The following is a 20,516-nucleotide window of genomic DNA, read 5'->3' as shown; positions in this document are numbered from 1 at the left end:
GAAATATTTACTTTTTTCAAACCTCAAATGTTCAGGCTTCAAATTTATATCCTGCTCACCACCACCACACTGAACCTTCTCCCAAAGCACTGGCCCTTACCAGGATATAGCTCCATGGGCACTAAGTAGCTACCACATGAAGTGGTGTAGTGCATGTTGGTAGTATATTTATCAACACAGGCATCAAATCCAACCTTGGCCTAGCATCACTCAATGCAACCCTCCTCTATCCCCAAAATACTTTTCAAAACTAATTGAAAGCTCAGCTCAGATCATCAGACAAAGACCCACATTGACAAACACAGGGTCCTGGAATCAGCTGACCCCAAAGAAAGCTGAATGTGATTCAGGTTTTCACACTCATTTTGAAATTAGTTGTTTTAATCTCGGCATATAGCCCAAGCCAATTTTCCACTCTAACCAATTAGAGACCAATTACAGGTGACTTGATAGAGGTGTACAAGATGATGAGAGGCATAGTTAGAGTGGATAGCCAGAGACTTTCCCACGGTGGAAATGTCTATCACGAGGGGGCATAATGTTAAGGTAATTGGTTTCATGCAAAGCTCAGTGAGCAGCAATCTATGTTGTCTTACCATTGCCTGCATGAGGAACAAAGCCCTTCATAGGTTTTACAGATGGGACTAAACATTTGAAAGATAAAAATGTAAAGTGGCAGGAAAATAGAAGATTAAATTAGATTACTTACAGTGTGGAAACAGACCCTTCAGCCCAACAAGTCCACACCGATCCTCCGAAGAGCAACCCACGCAGACCCATTCCCCTACACCTAACACTACGGGCAGTTTAGCATGGCCAATTCACCTAAACTGCACATTGTTGGACTGTGCGAGGAAACCGGAGCACCCGGAGGAAATCCAAGCAGACACAGGGAGAATGTGCAAACTCCACACAGACAGTTGCCTGAGGCTGGAACTGTACCCAAGTCTCTGGCGCTGTGAGGCAGCAGAGCTAACAACTGTGCTACCGTGCCGCCCACAAACTTGTGGTTAATTCTTTCAGAGAGTGGTTCAATGCAATGTGTTACTTATGAAACTTCTTCAGAATCAATTTTCCAGAGTAGAGCCTGGGTTTGAGGGACTTGGAGTGAACACAGCTACTTGTAGTAAACACAGCTACTTGTAGTAAAATAACACTATATCATGAACAACATAATCCAAGGCTGGTCACAGAAGCATGATCAACCTATAACACTAAGCTAGATAAGAGATGTTAGGTCAAGCTAAAAGCTTGACCAAAAATGGTAGATTTTAAGGAGTGTCCTCAAGGAAGAAAGGGGGCAAGAGACTCGAGAGAATTCCAGTATTTGGGACCCAGGCAATTCAAGCAATGGCCAATGATGATGCACCTATTATAACTAGAAATGTACAAGCATCCAAAATTGGAGGAGTGCAAATATCCTGCAGTATGGTGGATCTGGAGGAGATTACAGAGGTTGGGAGGAACAAAGCAATAGAGGGAACTGAAAATAAGAATGAGAATTTTAGCATCAAACAAGTATTCACTGCATGTTAGGATAGGCCAGTGAGTGGGGTTGGGGTTGTGTGTGCACGCGAGAGAGAGAGAGAGAGAGAGAGAGAGAAAGGGAGAAAGGGAGAGAGGGAGAGACAGGTAACAAATTTGCTGCAAGTTAAGACAGGTAACTGAATTTTGGATGACCTCCAATTTTACAGAGTGTAGAATGTGGGAAATTGGCCAGGCGTGCAGTGGAATAGTCAAGCTGAGAGGCGACAAAGGAATGGATGAGGCTTCTTGCACCTGCCTTTAACCAATTTTGTAGTAGTTGAGCTAGGGAAACAGGTAGAAATAGGTGTTCTTACTGTTAGCATAAATCAAATGTTGGAAGCTCAACCCAGGTTTGAAAGTGACACCAGGCTGCAAACAGACTGCTTTAATTTCAGACCAGAAGGATGGAGTCAATAGCGCACAAATGTATTTTGGACTGGAAAAATAATGGCTTTCACCTTCCCAATATTTAATGAGAAGCAGCTTCTGCTGAACCAATACTGAGTGTCAGTTAATTTAATGACAGTGGTTGAGTTGATAGGGTGGTGGCCACAAGGTAGACCTGTTGCAGGGTCATCAGCATAGAAACCAACTCTGTTTTTGAATGTTATTACCAAGTAGCAGGCCAGAGAATGATTCTTTGTGGAATACTTGTGGTAACAGAGCAGAAGTAGGATGAAAAGTGAGCATTGAGTTGGTGGGAACTACACAACTGATGACTATGGAGAAGAAAAAAAATGATTGCAAATGGGGTGAAAGTTGCATAATAGAGAAAATTATGGTGAATTGATGACAACGTAAGCATTGAGACACTGTGGACTTGAGTTTGCATTTCAGCATGGCAATATTATAACCTTCAGGTATATTCAGTTCCATTCTCTCTTTCACCTGCAATACTTGCCACTCACATTCCCCCTCTACCACACCAAACAGACAAATTTGTCAAACAACCTCGAACAAGATGTGCACTCAGTTGACAAATTGAAGAAAAAAAAATCAGCTCTTTATTCACATAAAGGACTGCACAGCATATGGTATGTTCATGGGGGCTCTTGTGGTATAGTGGTAGCGGCCCTAACCTCTGAGCGTACATGCCTGGACTCAGTGTCCCATCTGCTCCCAAGGTGTATAATAGACTAGATATTTTCCAGTAAATCTATGTTCTTTATAGAATTTTAAAAAATCTTGACTGGTATCACTGTCAATCTAAGTTGCTTCTAAAACTTCGAAGCATGTGTGTTAAGACACCATATAACTTTGTTTAGAGCAGAACTAGAGATTAATTTTTTTTGCAAAAACCCTGGAATGCTGGTAACTACCAGCGCTCAGTCATATGGTGATTTATAACAGCAAAACTAAAAAAAATCTGCTTTTGTAACTTTGAAAAATGGACGCAAGGGACCTTAGAAATGGAAGGAATGTTGCATTGTGGAGAGAGGACCCTACTGCATTCTCGGGTAGAAGTGTAATCTACAGACACCAATAATATTTTTGTTTCTTTCATTGATTTTTGTCCTTGCTTTGGAGAATAGTTTTGATACCTACCTAGAATTTCTTCACAATATAATGGGGTAAGGTAGTCATGGGCACAGATGGCTCATACTTTCGGCAGCTGGGATGTGGCCAGCAGGAGCTGCAATGTAGGTGGGGTTCATTTCATACAGTCAGGCCATTTCCCCTGGGACAGATAAGGACTGGAAACATGAATTAATGTATTATCACAAATCTCTCAATGTTTACACTGAAGGAAAATTAACTATAGAAAGTGGCTGGGAAAGGAAAAATGCAGTTTGATTTAGTGCTGCTGACCTCAGTGGGAGGGAATGTTAGTGAGAGAATGAAAAAAAAAGAATGCAAGCACCAACGTTCAAATTCCGAACTCTCATTTTCCTGCCCTTTGGATCAGGTGCATGGAACCAATTACATTGATTTAACAAACATCAGAGCAAGAAAATTCAAAGCAGTTTACTTCATGACGGGGTGGGATGATTCACACTATTGACTGTGATTGCACACCCTCAATAGTTCAAGACAAACTGTTTGGAAGTGTTCTCTTACTTAAAAACCTTATTTCAAGGAATTTACGAACCAGCAGTAACAAACTAAATTTTGATCAGCTGCAGAGTGTCATTAAAGGGACATTTTCAGTTGAACCTGTCATTCTCCATATCAGCAAAAGGCAGAACTTGCACTTAAAAAGTACCTTTCACATCCTTGATGTCTTATTGCACTCACTCTCTGAAATGTGACCAATGATGATACTGTGAAAAACACAGCTTACAATGTGTACACAATTCCCACCAATGGTAAATACAATAAATGACAACACTTTTTACAATGCTATTATGTGAGAGAATCTTGATATCAAATGAATATCCTTCTTTGTTGGATAGTACTAGGAGATATCTTACATCTAGCCAAACCAGCAGACAGAGTCCCTGAAAGATAACTCACTTGACAACGCTGTGCCTGCAGAATTGCATTCCAACAACAGCCCAAAATGCACGCTCAATCCAGAAATTAAAGAGTAATGCAACATGGATGTCAGTCAGTAGGTCTAAGACTACTCATGTTTTAGATGGAGTTCCAAAGGATTTAAACAGTATTGCAGATTCTCTCCATGATCTGATTCACCTGTAGGCTTTAATTCCACGTTGGTACATTCCATCTGCTGCCGAAAAGAATGATATTCAAATGCAAGATCCCATATGCAGAGTCCATATGCAGCCATCGAATCCTAGAAGCTAACCCATGAACCCTAAAAGAATGCTACCTCCATTTATTAAAGTAACTTTGACTAGTTACCTTGTCTTGTTTGACTTTTGTCGGAGTGAAAGTTTGGAAAAGATTTTCATAAGCCTTACTGGTAGACAAATCCTGAAGCAGAACAGGGAATCAGCAACTGTTTGTCAGAATAAAGATTTAATCTTTACAGGTGAGCCTTTTAACTGCGAAAAGAGGCTGAATAAGCTTGAAATTGTTTTTTTTGGAACAGGGAAGGTTTGGGGTGGGGGTGTGGGCTAACAGAGCTGTATAAGATTATGAGGGGCATGCTTAGGATGGTCAGAAAGCAGCTGTTCCCTTATCTGAAGGGTCAAATAACAAAGGACACACCTTTAAGGTGAAAGCCTGAGATAGAGAGGATTTGAGGATAAAACCTTTCACTCATAGGGTGGTGGGGGTCTGGAATGGTATGCCTGGGAGGGTAGTTGAGGCAGGTAACCTTACGATCTTTAAAGAGGCTTTAAGTTCAGTGTCTTAAAGTGAAATGAGAGTAGATTTAGCATAGTTTTGGTGGTATAGAGTCAATGGGCCAGAGGGCCTCTTCTGTACTGTATAACCATGAAGATTTTAGGGAATGAAGTGGAATGGTGAGACAAAAAACGCATCAGCAATAAAGGCCCCACATACTAAGAGCGCCTCATTTACTGAAGACTTAATGCAGGACAATCATCAATTACAATAAAATGTTCTTTACAGCATCTATCTTTTTCTCCTTGAAGACTTACATAAAGACTATGTACAGGCTCCATTGGTATCTTGCACCCCGTTTTTGGAGAGAGAATTTGCGGATATCTCCTGCACTGTGCAATCATGTTTACTAACACTAGAAACAATAATCCTTTTTACTGTAACATCTTTAAATCTGAACGTGCCATTTATGATACAATGTTTGATATGATATCTGCATTTTTCATCACTTCATCAAAACACTGAACTTGTGCAGTCACCTCCCAATATTATCAATTCCAAATGAGGAAATGTAAAGAGGTTAGGCTTCTTAGATGATCCCACTTAATATTTTTACAATGAACCGAGAGAAAAAGTGTTCCAAATCAATTGTTTGTTGCGATAAGGGTTCTCATCCTAATTAAAATGAGGTTTTTGAGGAATGGGAAAGTGAGGCGGTAAAACATTTCCATTAAAAGGGGTCGCAGTTTTAACGATGGACAATATACATAGATCAGCAATTGAATATAGTTCTGGATAGAGTTAGCAATGTGGTAAGCAGGCGAGGGGATGCTCTTAAAAAATTACCCAGACGCACATGCCCCTCCCACTGCCTGCCATTGGCTCTTGGCAAGTGAACATCACAGCCAAGGTCAGCATATATTGCACAATCCTAATTGCCTTTTTAATGGTAGTGATTAACTGCTTTTTGAACTATCCCAGTGTTGCAGTGAGACTCAAAATGCTTCTGTTTCAAGTGACTTGACACAACCAAGTCATTTCAAAAATAATTGAGTCAACCACATTGCTGCAGATCCAGGGTCACATATAAGCCAAATGGATAAGGATGGCAGATTTTCTTCCCTAAAGCAGTTGAACATGAGTGAATGAAGCAAAGTTTTTGAAACAATTATTATTAACATTTTATTCCTGATGTTAATTATGTTTTTTTTTAATTGGTCAGAGTATGGAGTACAGGAGTTGGGGGGGGGGGGGGTCATGTTGTGGCTGTACAGGACATGGGTTAGGCCACTGTTGGAATATTGCGTGCAATTCTGGTCTCCTTCCTATTGAAAAGATGTTGTGAAACTTGAAAGGGTTCAGAAAAGATTTACAAGGATGTTGCCAGGGTTGGAGGATTTGAGCTATAAGGAGAGGCTGAATAGGCTGGGGCTATTTTCCCTGGAGCGTCGGAGGCTCCAGGTGACCTTAGAGATTTATAAAATCATGAGGCGCATGGATAGGATAAATAGACAAAGTCTTTTCCCTGGAGTGGGGTGGAGGGGAGTGGGAGGGGAGTGGAAAATAAAAAAAAAAAGAGTCCAGAACTAGAGGGCATAGGTTTAGGGTGAGAGGGGAAAGATATAAAAGAGACCTAAGGGGCAGCTTTTTCACACAGAGGGTGGTACGTGTATGGAATGAGCTGCCAGAGGAAGTGGTGGAGGCTGGTACAATTGCAACATTTCAGAGGCATTTGGATGGGTATACGAATAGTAAGGGCTTGGAGGGATATGGGCTGGCAGGTGGAATTAGATTAGGTTGGGATATCTGGTCAGCATGGATGGGTTGGACCGAAGGGTCTGTTGCCACGTTGTACATCTCTATGACTATTTGAAGTTCCCATGCTGCCATGGTAGGATTTGAAATCATACTTCTGGTTCTTTGTCTGGATGAGTATCTGGATAGGTGCACTGCAACTCTGTTACTATCCCTATTTTAGGCCTCAACTGTTCCTAGAATTTCATCTACCTTAGAGGGTATTACAAGAAAACATTTGCACCAGCCAAGCCCAAAGCAACTCGGCTCTTCATTTTTCTTGGAAGACATGTCATGGGAGTTTTGACTACAATACCGTCTAAGTTGTTACATCACTACGTTACTCAAAGAATGTGGAAAAAACAGACAGCAAGATGAAGAGATAAGCAGTGAAATAAGAACTTTTGGACTTGCACATTAGAAAGTTGGATCTCATTCTATCACAGCTCATGCTTCACAGATTGAAGTTATCATGGGGATCACATTCTAGGAAATGGGCTTCAAAGATAGACAGTTAATTTGTCTACAAAACTCCAATCATTCAATTCAACAGATTAAACTGTTTACATGACCAACCAGTGAAGAGAAACTTGCCAAAAGCACCAGCTCAAAATCGGTCTTCTGACCATTTACTGATCGGCAGAGATGATGATGTCATGTCAATTAGCTAGCAACCCAGAGCTCAAGCTAATGTTTTGGGGATACTGTATAGCTAGTGCAATTTAAAATCAATTTATAAAATTCTGGAATTGAAAACCAGTTTCAGTAACAACCACAACAATCATCAATTGCTGTAAAAATGCACCTGTATCACTAATATCCTTCAGGGAAAGAAATCTGCTGTCCTTACTCAACCTGGCCTAAGAGACTCCAGAGTGAGGTAGTTGAATCTGAACTGCCCTCTAAAGTGTCGAGCAATCTAAAGTGTTCAAGGACAACAATGGGGTGTGGGCAACAGTGCCCACATACCACAAAAGAACAAAATCTGAAGGAGCACAGTAGTACCACAGTACATGGAGTTCCAGCATGTGTAACCTCTAACATGCACTTGTGCTTTTACCTCCATGTCCTGTGAGGTAAGTGAAACTTAGCTTGATCAACTTTCACATGCACCATGAAAGTTTTTGATTAATAGGTATGCTGGGTTCTTTTGTTCACATTATAGCACTTTCTGTGGAGAAAACTGATTTCTGCTATCAAGCACTAACAAGAAAAGACATCTTTGTTCTGGTCTCAATTGATGCCTACTGTCCTGATGAAGAGCTTTTGCCCGAAACGTCAATTTTCCAGCTCCTCGGATGGTACCTGACCTGCTGTGCTTTTCCAGCACCACTCTAAATCTTGACTCCGATTTCTGGCATCTGCAGTCCTCACTTTTGCCTACGCTGATAATGTGACTTCAGACTTAAAGTTAGGAAGAGCAAGGAACTACGGATGAGCTGTATGGTAAACAGTGCATTCAACAAACCAAAAATTCAAACAAGAGCCTAATGCAAGTTCAAGACAACGTTGAAAATCCTATTGTACTATCTAAAGCAAAAAATGTTGCCTTAGTGTCAGCATTCCCTCTTCAACCACTAATATTAAAGCCAGATAGAAGGTCATCTCATTGCTTGATGTGGAATCTTGCTTTGAGCAAAATGGTTGATATGTTTGTCAGGTAATTGCTATTGCTGCATGTTAGGAATAATAGTCGCACTTTAAACGGTTTCAAAGAATCATGCTAGATGAATGCAAGTCTCAATTTGCTGTCTGTGCAATGGGACATCAGTCATGATCTATAAGAGTACAAGTTCTTCTCAAAAGAGCCGATCAATACGTAATTATCTATTTGTTGCTGCAATGTTGAGTTTTCAACAGGATCTTCGTAAGGAAAGCGGGAGGGTTTGAACTGTAAAAATATATGACAAAACTAGTCAGAGGAACATCAGTGCTGTTTGTGAACCTAGCCAGTCTATTTTTCCTGTTTGCAATTTATATTTAGCTTGAAGCTGGGAAGGGAAATCGGAGATCATTTGGCCCAGATGTGGATTGCTCTATAACTCATTTCCACAACTGGAGGAAATTCAGAGGCAAGTTTCCTGGTTGCTCTGCTGGCAGGGAACTCAAGTAAAGCATTTAACAGAAACAGGGCTGATTTTTCGACTTTGAAGTGATGGGGGAAGTAGTGACTAGAGAATAGAAATAAAGGAATTACAGACCAACTGATGTTATAAAAGGGACTACATCATTACTTGAACCAGAGTGAAATTCCATTTTATATATAACAATGAAAGCATTTTTATCCAGTAACAGCAACTTGCTTCCAGTCACGGCTCCAGTGTCTTACACTAAGCTACAGTCTTCAAATGGACTGCTTAGTTCAACATGACAGTGGATACTTCAGAATTATGTTATCTAATCTCCTCCCACCCTAGGCTCAGATTCCTAAGGAAATAACTTTGTGGAAGTAGATTTGCCCTGAAGTGAAGTTATTCGTGCTCTACACACTTGACTACCCCAACATCCCAAGATTCAGGTTGTAAGTTTGCTCACTGAGCTGGAAGGTTTGTTTTCAGACAGAGTCACGCTGCTAGGTTACATCATCAGTGAGCCTCCAGTGAAGTGCTGCTGTTATGTCCCACTTTCTATTTGTGTGTCTCAGTCTGCGAAGGTGGGTGATGTTATTTCTAGTTCTTTTTCTCAGAGGTTGGTAAACGGGATCCAAATTGATGTGTTTATTGATTGAGTTCTGGTTTGAATGCCAGACCTTGAGAAATTCCCATGCGTGTCTCTGTTTAGCCTGTCCTAGGATGGGATGTGTTGTACCAAAGTGGTGCCCTTGTTCACCTGTAAGGACACTAGGGAGAGCGAGTCATGTCTTTTGGTGGCTAGTTTGTGCTTGTGTATCCTGGTGGCTAGCTTTCGCCTGTCTGGCCGATGTAGTATTTGTTATTGTTCTTGTGTGGTATTTTGTAAATCATAGGACAATAACACGGGAATTCCTAGAGGTCTGGTATTCAAACCGGAACACATCGATTTGGACCCAGTTTACTAACCTCCGAGAAAAAGAACCAGAAATGACATCAACCACCTTAAGAGACTGAGACACAGAGAGAAAGCAGGACATAACACCACCACTTCATTGGAGGCTAACTGATGCTATTACTAGCATGGTGACGAAACATCTGAAAACAAACCTTCCAGCTCAGCGAACAAACTTACAACCTGAACCTCACCTTGCCGGACGAAAGTGAACATTGTCACCTCCTGATTGATCAGTTCAAACCTGACAGAACCCAGGCTGCCACTGAACTGCACTGTTAATGGTGCTAGCATTTAGACGTGACATTAAACATAGGCTTTATTTCTCTTCTGAGAGAGACATGAGATCTTGGGACACTAGCACAAGGAGGGACCTCTCCTGAGAATTATGCCTCATATTTATGCTTCAGCTGAAAGCAAAATTGACTATCTGGTCATGATCGTATTGCATTTCACAATGCTTCACTGTGTCTAAGTTGACAACCATAAGGAACTGACATGAAAAAGCAGTTGAGGCCTGGGCAGATGAGTATACCTTTATGGAATGGTGGGCAGTTGGAGGGGCTAAATAGTCTACTCCTGCTCCAATTTATGTTAGGTTTCTTACATTACAACAGTGACTACATGACAGAAGTACTTAATTTGACTGTAAAGGGAGTGGAAAATCCAAAAAGTCATAAAAGGTACTATATAAATGAATGGCAATCTTTCCCTGGTACCACACCAAATAGGCATTCTTTATAAGACAACAGGCACTGTCATAATGGCAACCATCACAAGCCACCTCAACTGATCATCACTTGCAAATGTCTGCCTACTTCTCAGTAGGAATAATTGCAAATCCATGAGCCTTACTCCAACTCTGAGGAGAAAGTGAGGACTGCAGTTTCTAGACAGTCAGAGGCGACAAGAGTAGTGCTGGAAAAACAGGTCAGGCAGCATCTAATGAGCAGGAGTGTCGATGTTTCAGGCATAAGTAACTTCTGGTGAAGGGCGTATGTCCAAAAGAGTTCCTGCTCTTTGGATGCTCCCTTACCTGCTGCGCTTTTCCAGCACCACACTTCGACTCCCACACTCTGATCCAGGTCAAGTAAGACTTCAAGTGGACACTTTCCCAACATTTCCATGATATCAACACAGAGGCTGGAGACCAATTTCTGTGTCTCAGTCTATGAAGGAGCAATTGAGGTACTGGAATGTGAAACCCTGCAGCTTTGTGAAAAATATCTCAAGTGTTAATGCAACATGTTAATAAGAATGTTTCAAGCTCGATCAGCTAGTTTTAGAGCACAACATTCAGTACAGGTGCACTCAAGCAGAATATTTCAATCTGAATGCAGCCTGATACATTGGACCGGCTTTAAACAATTACAAAATATGCAAGTCTGAACAGTAAAAGGAAATGTTTAAATTTTTGTATCAAAACATCAACATAAAGGCAAACCGCAGAGTAGCGATATAACCAACTGACAGGATTAACTCCTTAACACCCCTGCAATAGATAAACACAATCTGAACTATTTACCATTTTAATTCTGGAACATATGCCATTCATAATGCAATTTGAGCCTAATTTCATTCTAATTTTTACTAAATGCCAGAATTCTAGACTCCCCAACCAGCAGAAGTATCGATTTATCTATTAAAGAATTTGAAATTAAGTCACCTCTTAATTTTCTAAATTCACAAAATACAATTTTAGTGTATCTAATCTCTTCTATAATGTAACCAAGTCTTTACCTGTTGAGACCTCTGATCTGTCGAATTCAGTACCACATTTGTCCCCTCATACAGTGAGACACTTACGCAGAGCTTGGTATCACACCAAGCTTCACCTTTCCCCAAATCTTCTGTATTGCAGATGGTCGTGTGGCAGTAAAATCCCTGGGCTACTAATTCATTTAAGAGAAAGTGAGGCCTGCAGATGCTGGAGAATCAGAGTTGAAAAATGTAGTGCTGCAAAAGCATAGGCGGTCAGGCAGCATCCGAGAAGTAGGAGCGTTGATATTTTGAGCACGAGGTCTTCATCAGGAAGAGGTCATGCTCAAAGTGTCAACTCTCCTACTCCTCAGATGCTGCCTGATCAGCTGTGCTTTTGCAGCACCACACTACCAACTCATGGAACCATGCAAATAAACCAAGGACATTGGTTCAACCTCACAATGGCAGCTTGTGGAATTTTAAATTCAATGAATAAATCTGAAACTAAAAGATAGCATCAATAATGGTGGTCGTAACAATTACTGTGAACTGTTGAAAAAACCCATCTGATTCACGAATGCCCTTTTGGAAAAGAAATTTGTCATTGTTAGCTGGTCTGACTTAAATGGCTGATTGATACACACACTAATGTTGTTGACTCAAGTACTCTCCAAAATGGACAAGCAATTCTCATCTTGGGTAATTATGGCAACATGACTGCAGGAGGGGAGTAGCCGCCAACCTTTTGTTTTGCTTCCTGTGTAGGGGTGTATGACGATGACTCTGGGGCAGTGCAAAGGTGATTTCACTTTGCACCAAAAAAGTGCTGTCCCTGTTCTGGAAGCATTCACTGGGGACAGTGTGGAAGGAGCTTTGCGCTGTATCTAATTCTGTGCTTGCCCTGCCCGGAGTCTGTTTGATGTCTCCAGTGGAACATATTCCACATGCTAATACTGGTATTTATCGCTTTTTATGGACCAGCTAACACCAGAGGCTACAATGCCCTGCTCAAATCACGAGTCACCTTGAGCAGAACCTCATCAGGCCCAATTCCTGGATTATCAAGTTGTCTAAGTATGTTGCCTCCTGTGGTGTTGTGGTGTTACCAGTAGCCTCGGGTGGATCAGAGCTAATTGTTACCAAGTATGTTGAGACCAGTGTGGGAAGTTAGTGAACTCAATAGCGACACTGACCGTGGGGTCTATGCTGCACCGTGAAGGGAAACTGTGCCGGAAGTATTTACTGCAGACTGCTGGTCCTCAGAGAGGATAGTAGCTGTGCAATACGCCACGTAAACAGATCACTCTCTGCCTTTTAACCCTCTGAGTCAGATTGCAATCAGTCACTTCCCATTCATAATGATGGAAATTGCTGACACCTTTAAGAGTGAAGAGGTCAAAGGCAGTTACAGCTGCAGTTACACTCAGCACCACACAGTGACATTGAAGAGTAATAAACCAGGCTCAATCTCACTTGGCTGGATCAGTCATTAGAGAGCTCGCTCCAATTTATATTTGTAACACAATGAGTTATTCCAATCTAAAATGTCTGAAGTAAAGCAGTGCCAGTTTTGTCATTAAGTATCAAGCGTTGTCATCAGGTTCAAGACAGCACAGAGAAATCAACAGTACATGAAAAACTGTTCACTTGTGGCTTTAAAGATTTAAGAAATATACTCTGTTATACAGTAATTTGGTATTATAGAGTGAAAATACAGGCCTTTCGAATGCAAAGTTACGCTAAAAATTCCATACACAAGCTATAAGACAAATGAAAAGATACTTCAAACTGCAAGAATAAAAAGAACTCTTAAAAGTGACAATGAGAAAAGAAAAGATCAATATTTCAGTTATGGGTTCAGAATTAAAAAGCCACAGGGATACCTTCTGGAGGAAGTAGTATCAGGCAGCTGAAAAATGGGTCAAGCTCAGCACAAATGGATGACTGTCATAGGGTGGTTGCGTAGAAGCTACAGTGAATGTGTTAGGATGGCACAAGAAGGTGTAACATACCAAGACAGAAGATCTCCTGAGTATTTGCATGCATTACTGCCCACCAATAATGCACCCTGATGCTGTGCAATGACAAACTAACATCCACCATGATTGCATTCTTGTTGTACAGTGGAATCTGTGCATCTAACTTTGTGTGAAATGGTGCTGCACATTCCAGGTACACAAACTGCAATAAAACTTACAAAGTAATGCTTCAGTGAGATGAGATGTGCATCAATGGATGCGCTCAGTTCTAACTGTTTGAAATACAAGAGGATACTTTTTTTAATGTCTATGCCTTCATGCTGAGTTACAACAATCACTTGAGAAATTAGTTGCCTTTAGGATTATATTAAATGGTTGGAAATATTTGGAAAAGAGTCTTTTGCAAAACATTTTCTGAGCTTAAATGCTGTTAGATACAGATTTAATATGCAGCTCTCTATTTACAGCCTATTTAGCTGTCAGTATTCTACCACCATCCAACGGCAGTGATCAAGCAGTGCAATTCCCTGTACTGCCTAGAGTATACATCAGACTGCCTCATGAACAAAATCTCCTGCCGAATCAGTTATCAAAATGATAGCTTTAAAAAAAATTTGCTAGTATATAGATATTATTTTTCCAGATGGAAAAGGAAAATGAGCTTCAAAGAGGAGGGGAAGTACAGTTAGAGGAAGGGTAATAAAAAAAGCAAAACCAAAATTGTGACTTTGATGGAGCTATGCGGACAGGAAGGTGGTCAGTTACTAGTAACAACACAAGAGATTGGTTGAGTTTGAAAGAGAGAGATTATGAGTTGAATGACAGTTTTCCACTGCTCTCCCTCCATCCCCAGGTGGACTGAGGTGGGATTATCTACAATGAGATTTGTGAATTTAAGCAATTAGAATCCCCACACTGTGAAAACAGGCCCTTCGGCCCAACAAGTCCACAATGACCCTCCCGAAGGGTAACCCATCCAGACCCATTCCCCTGCCCTATATTTACCGCACTAATAACCTACACTATGGGAAATTTAGCATGCCAATTCACCTAACCTGCACATCTTTGTGATTGAGGGAGGAAATCAGATCACCCAGAGAAAACCCAAGCAGACACTGGGAGAATGTGCAAACTCCACATAGATAGTCGCCAGAGGCTGGAATCGAACCCAGGTCCCTGGCGCTGTGAAGCAGCAGTGCGAACCACTGAGCCACTGTGTCGCCCTGGAATTGTTAAAGAGAGGTTATAGGGTGGCTGAAACTTTCAGTGGGAGAGCCAATGTATAGCACAGAGATGAGAGAAATGAAGGAGGGAGGGGAAGGAAAGCTACAATGGATGTCGAAAACATCAAGAATAGCTCCCCTCAATTTTAACTGAGCCTATCCTTATCCATGTCATCACAATGAGGATTTCCCTGAAAGATTACTGCTTCATGATGAATAGTGTGTGGGGTCAGTTACAATTTCTGATTCATTCCATTATTACATAGGAACTCGTTGTAGTATTTCACTAATTCATTCCAGATTCAAACATTCAAAGTTGCTTTGGTTGACACTTTAGAAAGAAGCAAGATGAAAATCCAATTTTAAGGGATAGCATTCAGAAACAGCTCAAACTTTAGGTATATGCTCATTAGGATCTTTGGAAGAGTCACTTTCTGAAGCATTAACTGGCTTTCAACTAAAACAATAATTGGTATTTGTTTATTTCAGGAAAGGTGACCAGTTGGAATTACACTAACTTCCCTGACCACCTCCAAACAGCCACTAAATTGAGGCAGCTCAAAATTGTGGATAGGTCAGAAAGGGCAGCATGAAGGTCACTGGAGAATTCTGTGAGGTTGTGTTGGGTATCAAAAACCAGAACTTTATGCCATCCAATTAGACTGACCTCTTTGAGAGCTCTTCTCTTTACAGCCTTGAAAAGAGTCCTGCACCAGAGGCCTTAACTTTGGTGTCTCCAACATTATGAACTCTCATTCTGGGGGTGTGGGGATTCTGTTAAGGGGACTTTGCTCCTCATCAAATTGAGGGGGCTTGCATACAGAACTATTTCACTAATAATCTTACATCAATCATTTCCTCACTTGCATTTCCTGTTACTTCAGGCTGGCAGAGAAACAGTAACATAGTTTTCCGGTCCCTTTCCTCCAACTCCTTGGCCTGAACCTTTCAGATGGCGTGATCAAGCAACCTTTTCTCAGAGCAGCAGCTAATACTGGCATGCTCCACATATTTTTTCCGCTCTGCTATCTGCTCTGTAATCTCCAGCAGCTGAGAATTGTTTACCATCTACCCCTTTGTTTCAAGTAAGCAATTATTGTGTGGAAGATATCATTATAGTTTCATACACACCACCACACCAACTACAACTGTCTAGGACTAAGTTTTGATTTGACTGCCTCCCTACTGCTCAAGGGCAGAGGCATCACTTGATGCAATTTGAGCCATTCTGATCAGCCCTTGGTGACTCCACTAAAACGGCAGCACTCAGACAGAGTAGGAATCACCATAGAATATGGAAGATAGCAGCAGAAATTCAGCCAGGAAACTTGTCCTAGAGTTCTGCTGGTAAATATCAAAATAGAATGTCATGATTTGGAGATGCCTGTGTTGGACTGGGGTGTACAAAGTTAAAAATCACACAATAGAATGTGATATTCAGATTTTAATGACATCGCAGGCACAGGTATCATGACAAAAATGAACCTAATATTACACAATCATCCTCTGAACTTAAGTCAGTCAGTTCATGCTGCCATAGATACCATTCAGCACAGGTTAACAGTGCATTTCCAAAGGAAGACAGACATTGATTTATTGTCACAATCTTCTAATCTGGTGAAGGTTGCTGGATTAACATGAAGGATCAGTGAAGGTAGGCTTTCTCACTATCCAATCTCACCAATTCCATTTCTTCTGTTAAGTAGCATATGTTCCACTTTGGTTTAACTGGTATATTGTCACATTTGATGCATATCTTGCCCCTGCAGTTTGGTTAAATGTGTGGCTAGGTTGCTGAGCTACACTTCTGCCTGGAATAAGCACAGATCTATGTCCCGTGTCCTACATCTGACCAGGACCTCTGTTGCTGTATGGGCTCCGGCCCATTCACCAATCTCAAATGTCTCAAAGACAATCCAGCTCTACCTCCAATATTACAGCTACACACACACACAATCCATGGAGCTATGCCTCCAATAATACTACTGTGCAGGTGACTACCATCTGCCAAGCATGCTCTAGATATCCCTCTAGTTCTATTATTTACCTAAATGACAAAGCTGGCATTTGTTGATCTCTTGAATTCTTTAAGGTCCACAAAGATCAAGGACACAATAAGAATTCCACAGATATGAATTGATCAACGGGCTAAAAATTGAGAAACACCTGCTAGACGTGTGAGAGGGGCGGCCAGAGATTTCCCTTAGTTGAAGGATTAACAAGGGGGCACACTTGAAGGTGCAAACATTCATTAACTTTGAAAGCTAAATGCCAAGTGTTGCAAAGTGGTACTAGTGTAGATTTAGCATACGCTTGGTGCTACAGACTTGATGGGCTGAAAGGCCTCTTCTGAACTATATTACACATATAAATACAGCAAACCTAACATTTGTAAGCAAGCACGGGCATCAATCATAACTACGCTTCACAGGGATGCATGTGTAGGGTCGTAACTCAGACAGCTGCATTTGTGAACAAACAAGATACCACTATCCACTGCAATGCAGTTTGATGGTGTTGGAGACTTTTTGAAGTGATTGGGTGAAGGAGTGGGAACTAGAACATACCATTATACACGAAAAATAAGATGCACAAAAATTGGATGAGAAGGCAACACTGCAATAATAAATAATGAGAGAACAAACACCTGGTTGAACAAGTACCTAGTCCTACCCTAAATATACCTGGATGCAAGGTTTTAGAGAAAGAGGGGCAGCAAGACTGAAATTGCTAGAGCTATTTAGGAGGTCTGGCAGGAACCCTTCTTCAGAAAAGGCATCAGTAACACTGCAACTAATGCAAGAGTGAGAAGCTTTAATGGGGTGGAATCTGCATCAGTGGAGCTGAGAAACAGCAAGAGACAAAAAATGTTAATGGAAATTGTATATAAACTATACAAGTGTTATTGGAAATTGCCTCAAACAGGAAATTTGAGATGCATGCAATAAATGTAAATATAGATGGTTATTTTGCATATAGATTGGGCAACCTGAAATCAATAACAAGGCACAGAGGAAGAATTTTTAGTGTGCATATGGGATGGTTTCCTGGGCCAATACATTGAAGAATGCAATGAGAAAGGGATACTGGCAATCTGGTTGTGTGTGGCCCATTTGGGATGAGTGACCATAACGTCAGAGAATTCTTCAAGATGGAGAGAGGTGTAGTTGATTCTGAGACTAGGAACCTGAATTTAAATAGAAGAAACTATGATGCTATCAGGCACAAGTTGGCTATGATAGATTGGGAGACGTTACTTAAAGGGATCACAGCGGAAAGACAGTGGCAAACATTCAAAGAGCCAGTGAGTGAATTACAATAATTGCTCATTGCTGCCTGACAAAAGTTGAATGCAAAAGGTGTCTAAAACCATGTCTTACAAGGGAAATTAAGAGATAGTGAGTTTTGAGAAGATTTGTAGCTCAGGCTGAGGGTCTGGATATAGGTTTGCTTGCTGAGCTAAGAGGTAGTATTAGATCTAAAGAGAAGTCATACAAATTGGCCAGATAAGAAACCGAACTGAGGAGTGGGAGCAGGGATTGATTAAAGGGAAGACAGCATACAGAACGAAGCTTGTGGAGAACAAAAGAAGTGACTGTAAAAACAGTGTCGATAGATGTGCAAAGAGAAAAAGATTGAAGACAAATGTGGGTCCCTTATGGTCAGAAAGAGAAATTTATAACGGTGAACGAAGAAAAGGCTGAAAAATTAAATATGAACATTGGTACTGTGTATACAAAGGGGACACAAGACACTGGAAACGTTGGGGAACACATTTGGGTTCAGTAAGGAGGAGGAACTTAAGGAAATTAGCATTCATAGGGAAATGACGCTGAGGAAATTAATGGGGTTGAAGGCTGGTGTCAAATCTTAGGGTCTGATAACCTACATCCCAGAGTACTTAAGTTGCCCTCGAAATAGTGGATGCATTGGTGGTTATCTTTCAAGATTCTACAGATGCTGGAATCCCTATTAAAGATTCAAAGGTAGCTAATATAACCTGTCTACTTAAAAAAAGAGGTAGAGAGAAAACCAGGAATTATGAACCAGTCAGCCTGAGATTGGTAGTGGGTGGTGGGTGGTGGGGGTGGGACGCCGCGAAGGCTCGAGACCATTAGAAAAGATTTGATAACAGAGTGCTTGCAAAAATAATGGCAGGATCAGATAGCGTCAACATAGGTTTATAAAAGGGAATCATGCTTGACAAATCGACTGGACTTCAAGGATGTAACTGTAGAGTTCTTGAGGAAGAGCCAGTATTTGTGGTTTATTTGAACTTTAAAAGGTTTTTGACAATACCCTACAAAATTATACCCCATGGAATTGGGAATAGAATATTGAGATGGATAGAAAACTGGTTGGCAGACAGGGAACAAAGAATAGAAATAAATGGGCCTGCTTTCAAATGGCAGGCAGTGACTAGTGGAGCACCGCAAAGATCAGTGTTAGGACCCCAGCTATTCACAATACAGTATACATTAATGATTTAAAAGAGGGAACCAAATGTAATTTCTCCAAATTTGCAGAGGTCAAAACTGGGGGAAGAGGACAAGCTGACAGGAGGATGCAGAGATTCAGTATGATTTAGACAAGATGAGTAGGAAAATGCATCATTGATGCAGTATAAGTGAATATGAAATTATTCACTTTGGTAGCAAAAAACATGAAAAGCACATTATTTAAATGAGTAGAAACTGAGAAGGGAATGTGCAGCAAGCACTAAAGGCAGCAAATGGCATATTGGTTTTCACAGTGACAGTGTTAGGCTACAGAAGCAGGGATGTCTTGGTGCAATTACACAGGGCCTTAGTGAGACCATTTCTCGAATAGAGTGTGCAGTTTGTGCCCCCTATCTGAAGAAGAATTTCTTGCAACAGAGGGAAGGTGGGACTGTATTCACAACAAGATCAGAAGAACTGGGGGTGATGATCTCATTGAAACTTAGAAACATTTGACAGGACTCGGTGGTGTAAATGCAGGAATAATGTTCTCGAGTGAGGGGACCCAGAGTCAGAGGTCACAGTCTAAAAATATGGAGTAAATCATTTATGTCAGAGTTAAAGAGAAATTTCTTGACCCAGAGTGGTGAGTCTGCGGATTTCACTACCATTGAGAACTGTCTAGGACAAGACAAAACAAAACATACGATTCTCAAGAAGCTAGATAGGTGACCCATCCTCTTCACAGATGTTGCCAGACCTGCTGAGCTTTTCAAGCAACTTCTGATTTTGCTTCTGATTTCCAGCATCTTTCGGTTTTTATCTATGACTTCTTTCACAGAAATGGTGTGCAAGAGTATGGGGGAACAGCATGAGACTGACAGTGTGTAAATGGCACTTGTGAGAAGAGTTAGAGGAGGCACGGTGGGTCCAGTGGGCTTTTTCTGCATTATCATAACTTCAATTGTGTTAAAAGGATGCAAACATTAAGAGAATGGTTTCAATGATTACAGCCAACAGTTATGTGTAAACTGGAGAAGCTGGAGCTTCCCTTTCAGAAAGATGAATTTGAGGAGATTTGATAGGTTGCTCACAATCATGAGTAATCTGTAAAATTTGAGAGAAACTGCTCTCATTGTCAAAAGGGCCAACAGCTTGATGACATGGATATAAGATGATTGTCAACAGAATCAAAATATTCAAGGACATTGTTTTTACACAGCAAGTGGCTTAAATCTGAAAAACATTGCCTGAAGATCTGGTGGAGGCAGATTCAAATCATGGCTTTCAAAAAGGAAGTTGATAAATGAACTCCTGTATGGAAATATTTGCAGGGCTACATAAAAAGAAACAGTTAAACTGTTTTTGCAGAAATCTAACATTTTACTGGTCAATGGATTAATTTTCTTCAGTCATTTTAAGATTCTACAATGTCCCTCAAAGTAGACTCATCACCTCGAAGGATAATGGTAGCAGATGGCTTGATTAGTACTCCTGCACAATTCTTCTGTTGCATATCCACATCTGCAAGATATCTGACAAAAAGCAGGCAAAGTATTGATCCTTCTTTATCATCTGCCCTATTCTAAACTCCAGTACAGGTACATGGAAAAATCAGAAATACTCCATTGGTTGCA

At 40.9% G+C, this 20,516-nt stretch overlaps 1 protein-coding gene across 3 annotated transcripts in view; it reads right to left on the bottom strand.

Moving 5' to 3' along the window:
* ino80 (INO80 complex ATPase subunit) overlaps positions 1-20,516 on the bottom strand; it is a 217,764-nt gene that overhangs the window by 48,205 nt on the left and 149,043 nt on the right. The gene's annotated exons all lie outside the window — the stretch shown is intronic.

This window comes from Chiloscyllium punctatum, chromosome 4, assembly GCF_047496795.1.
Source record: "Chiloscyllium punctatum isolate Juve2018m chromosome 4, sChiPun1.3, whole genome shotgun sequence".
NCBI classification, from domain to species: domain Eukaryota; kingdom Metazoa; phylum Chordata; class Chondrichthyes; order Orectolobiformes; family Hemiscylliidae; genus Chiloscyllium; species Chiloscyllium punctatum.
This window is presented reverse-complemented; position numbering and strand designations above follow the sequence as displayed.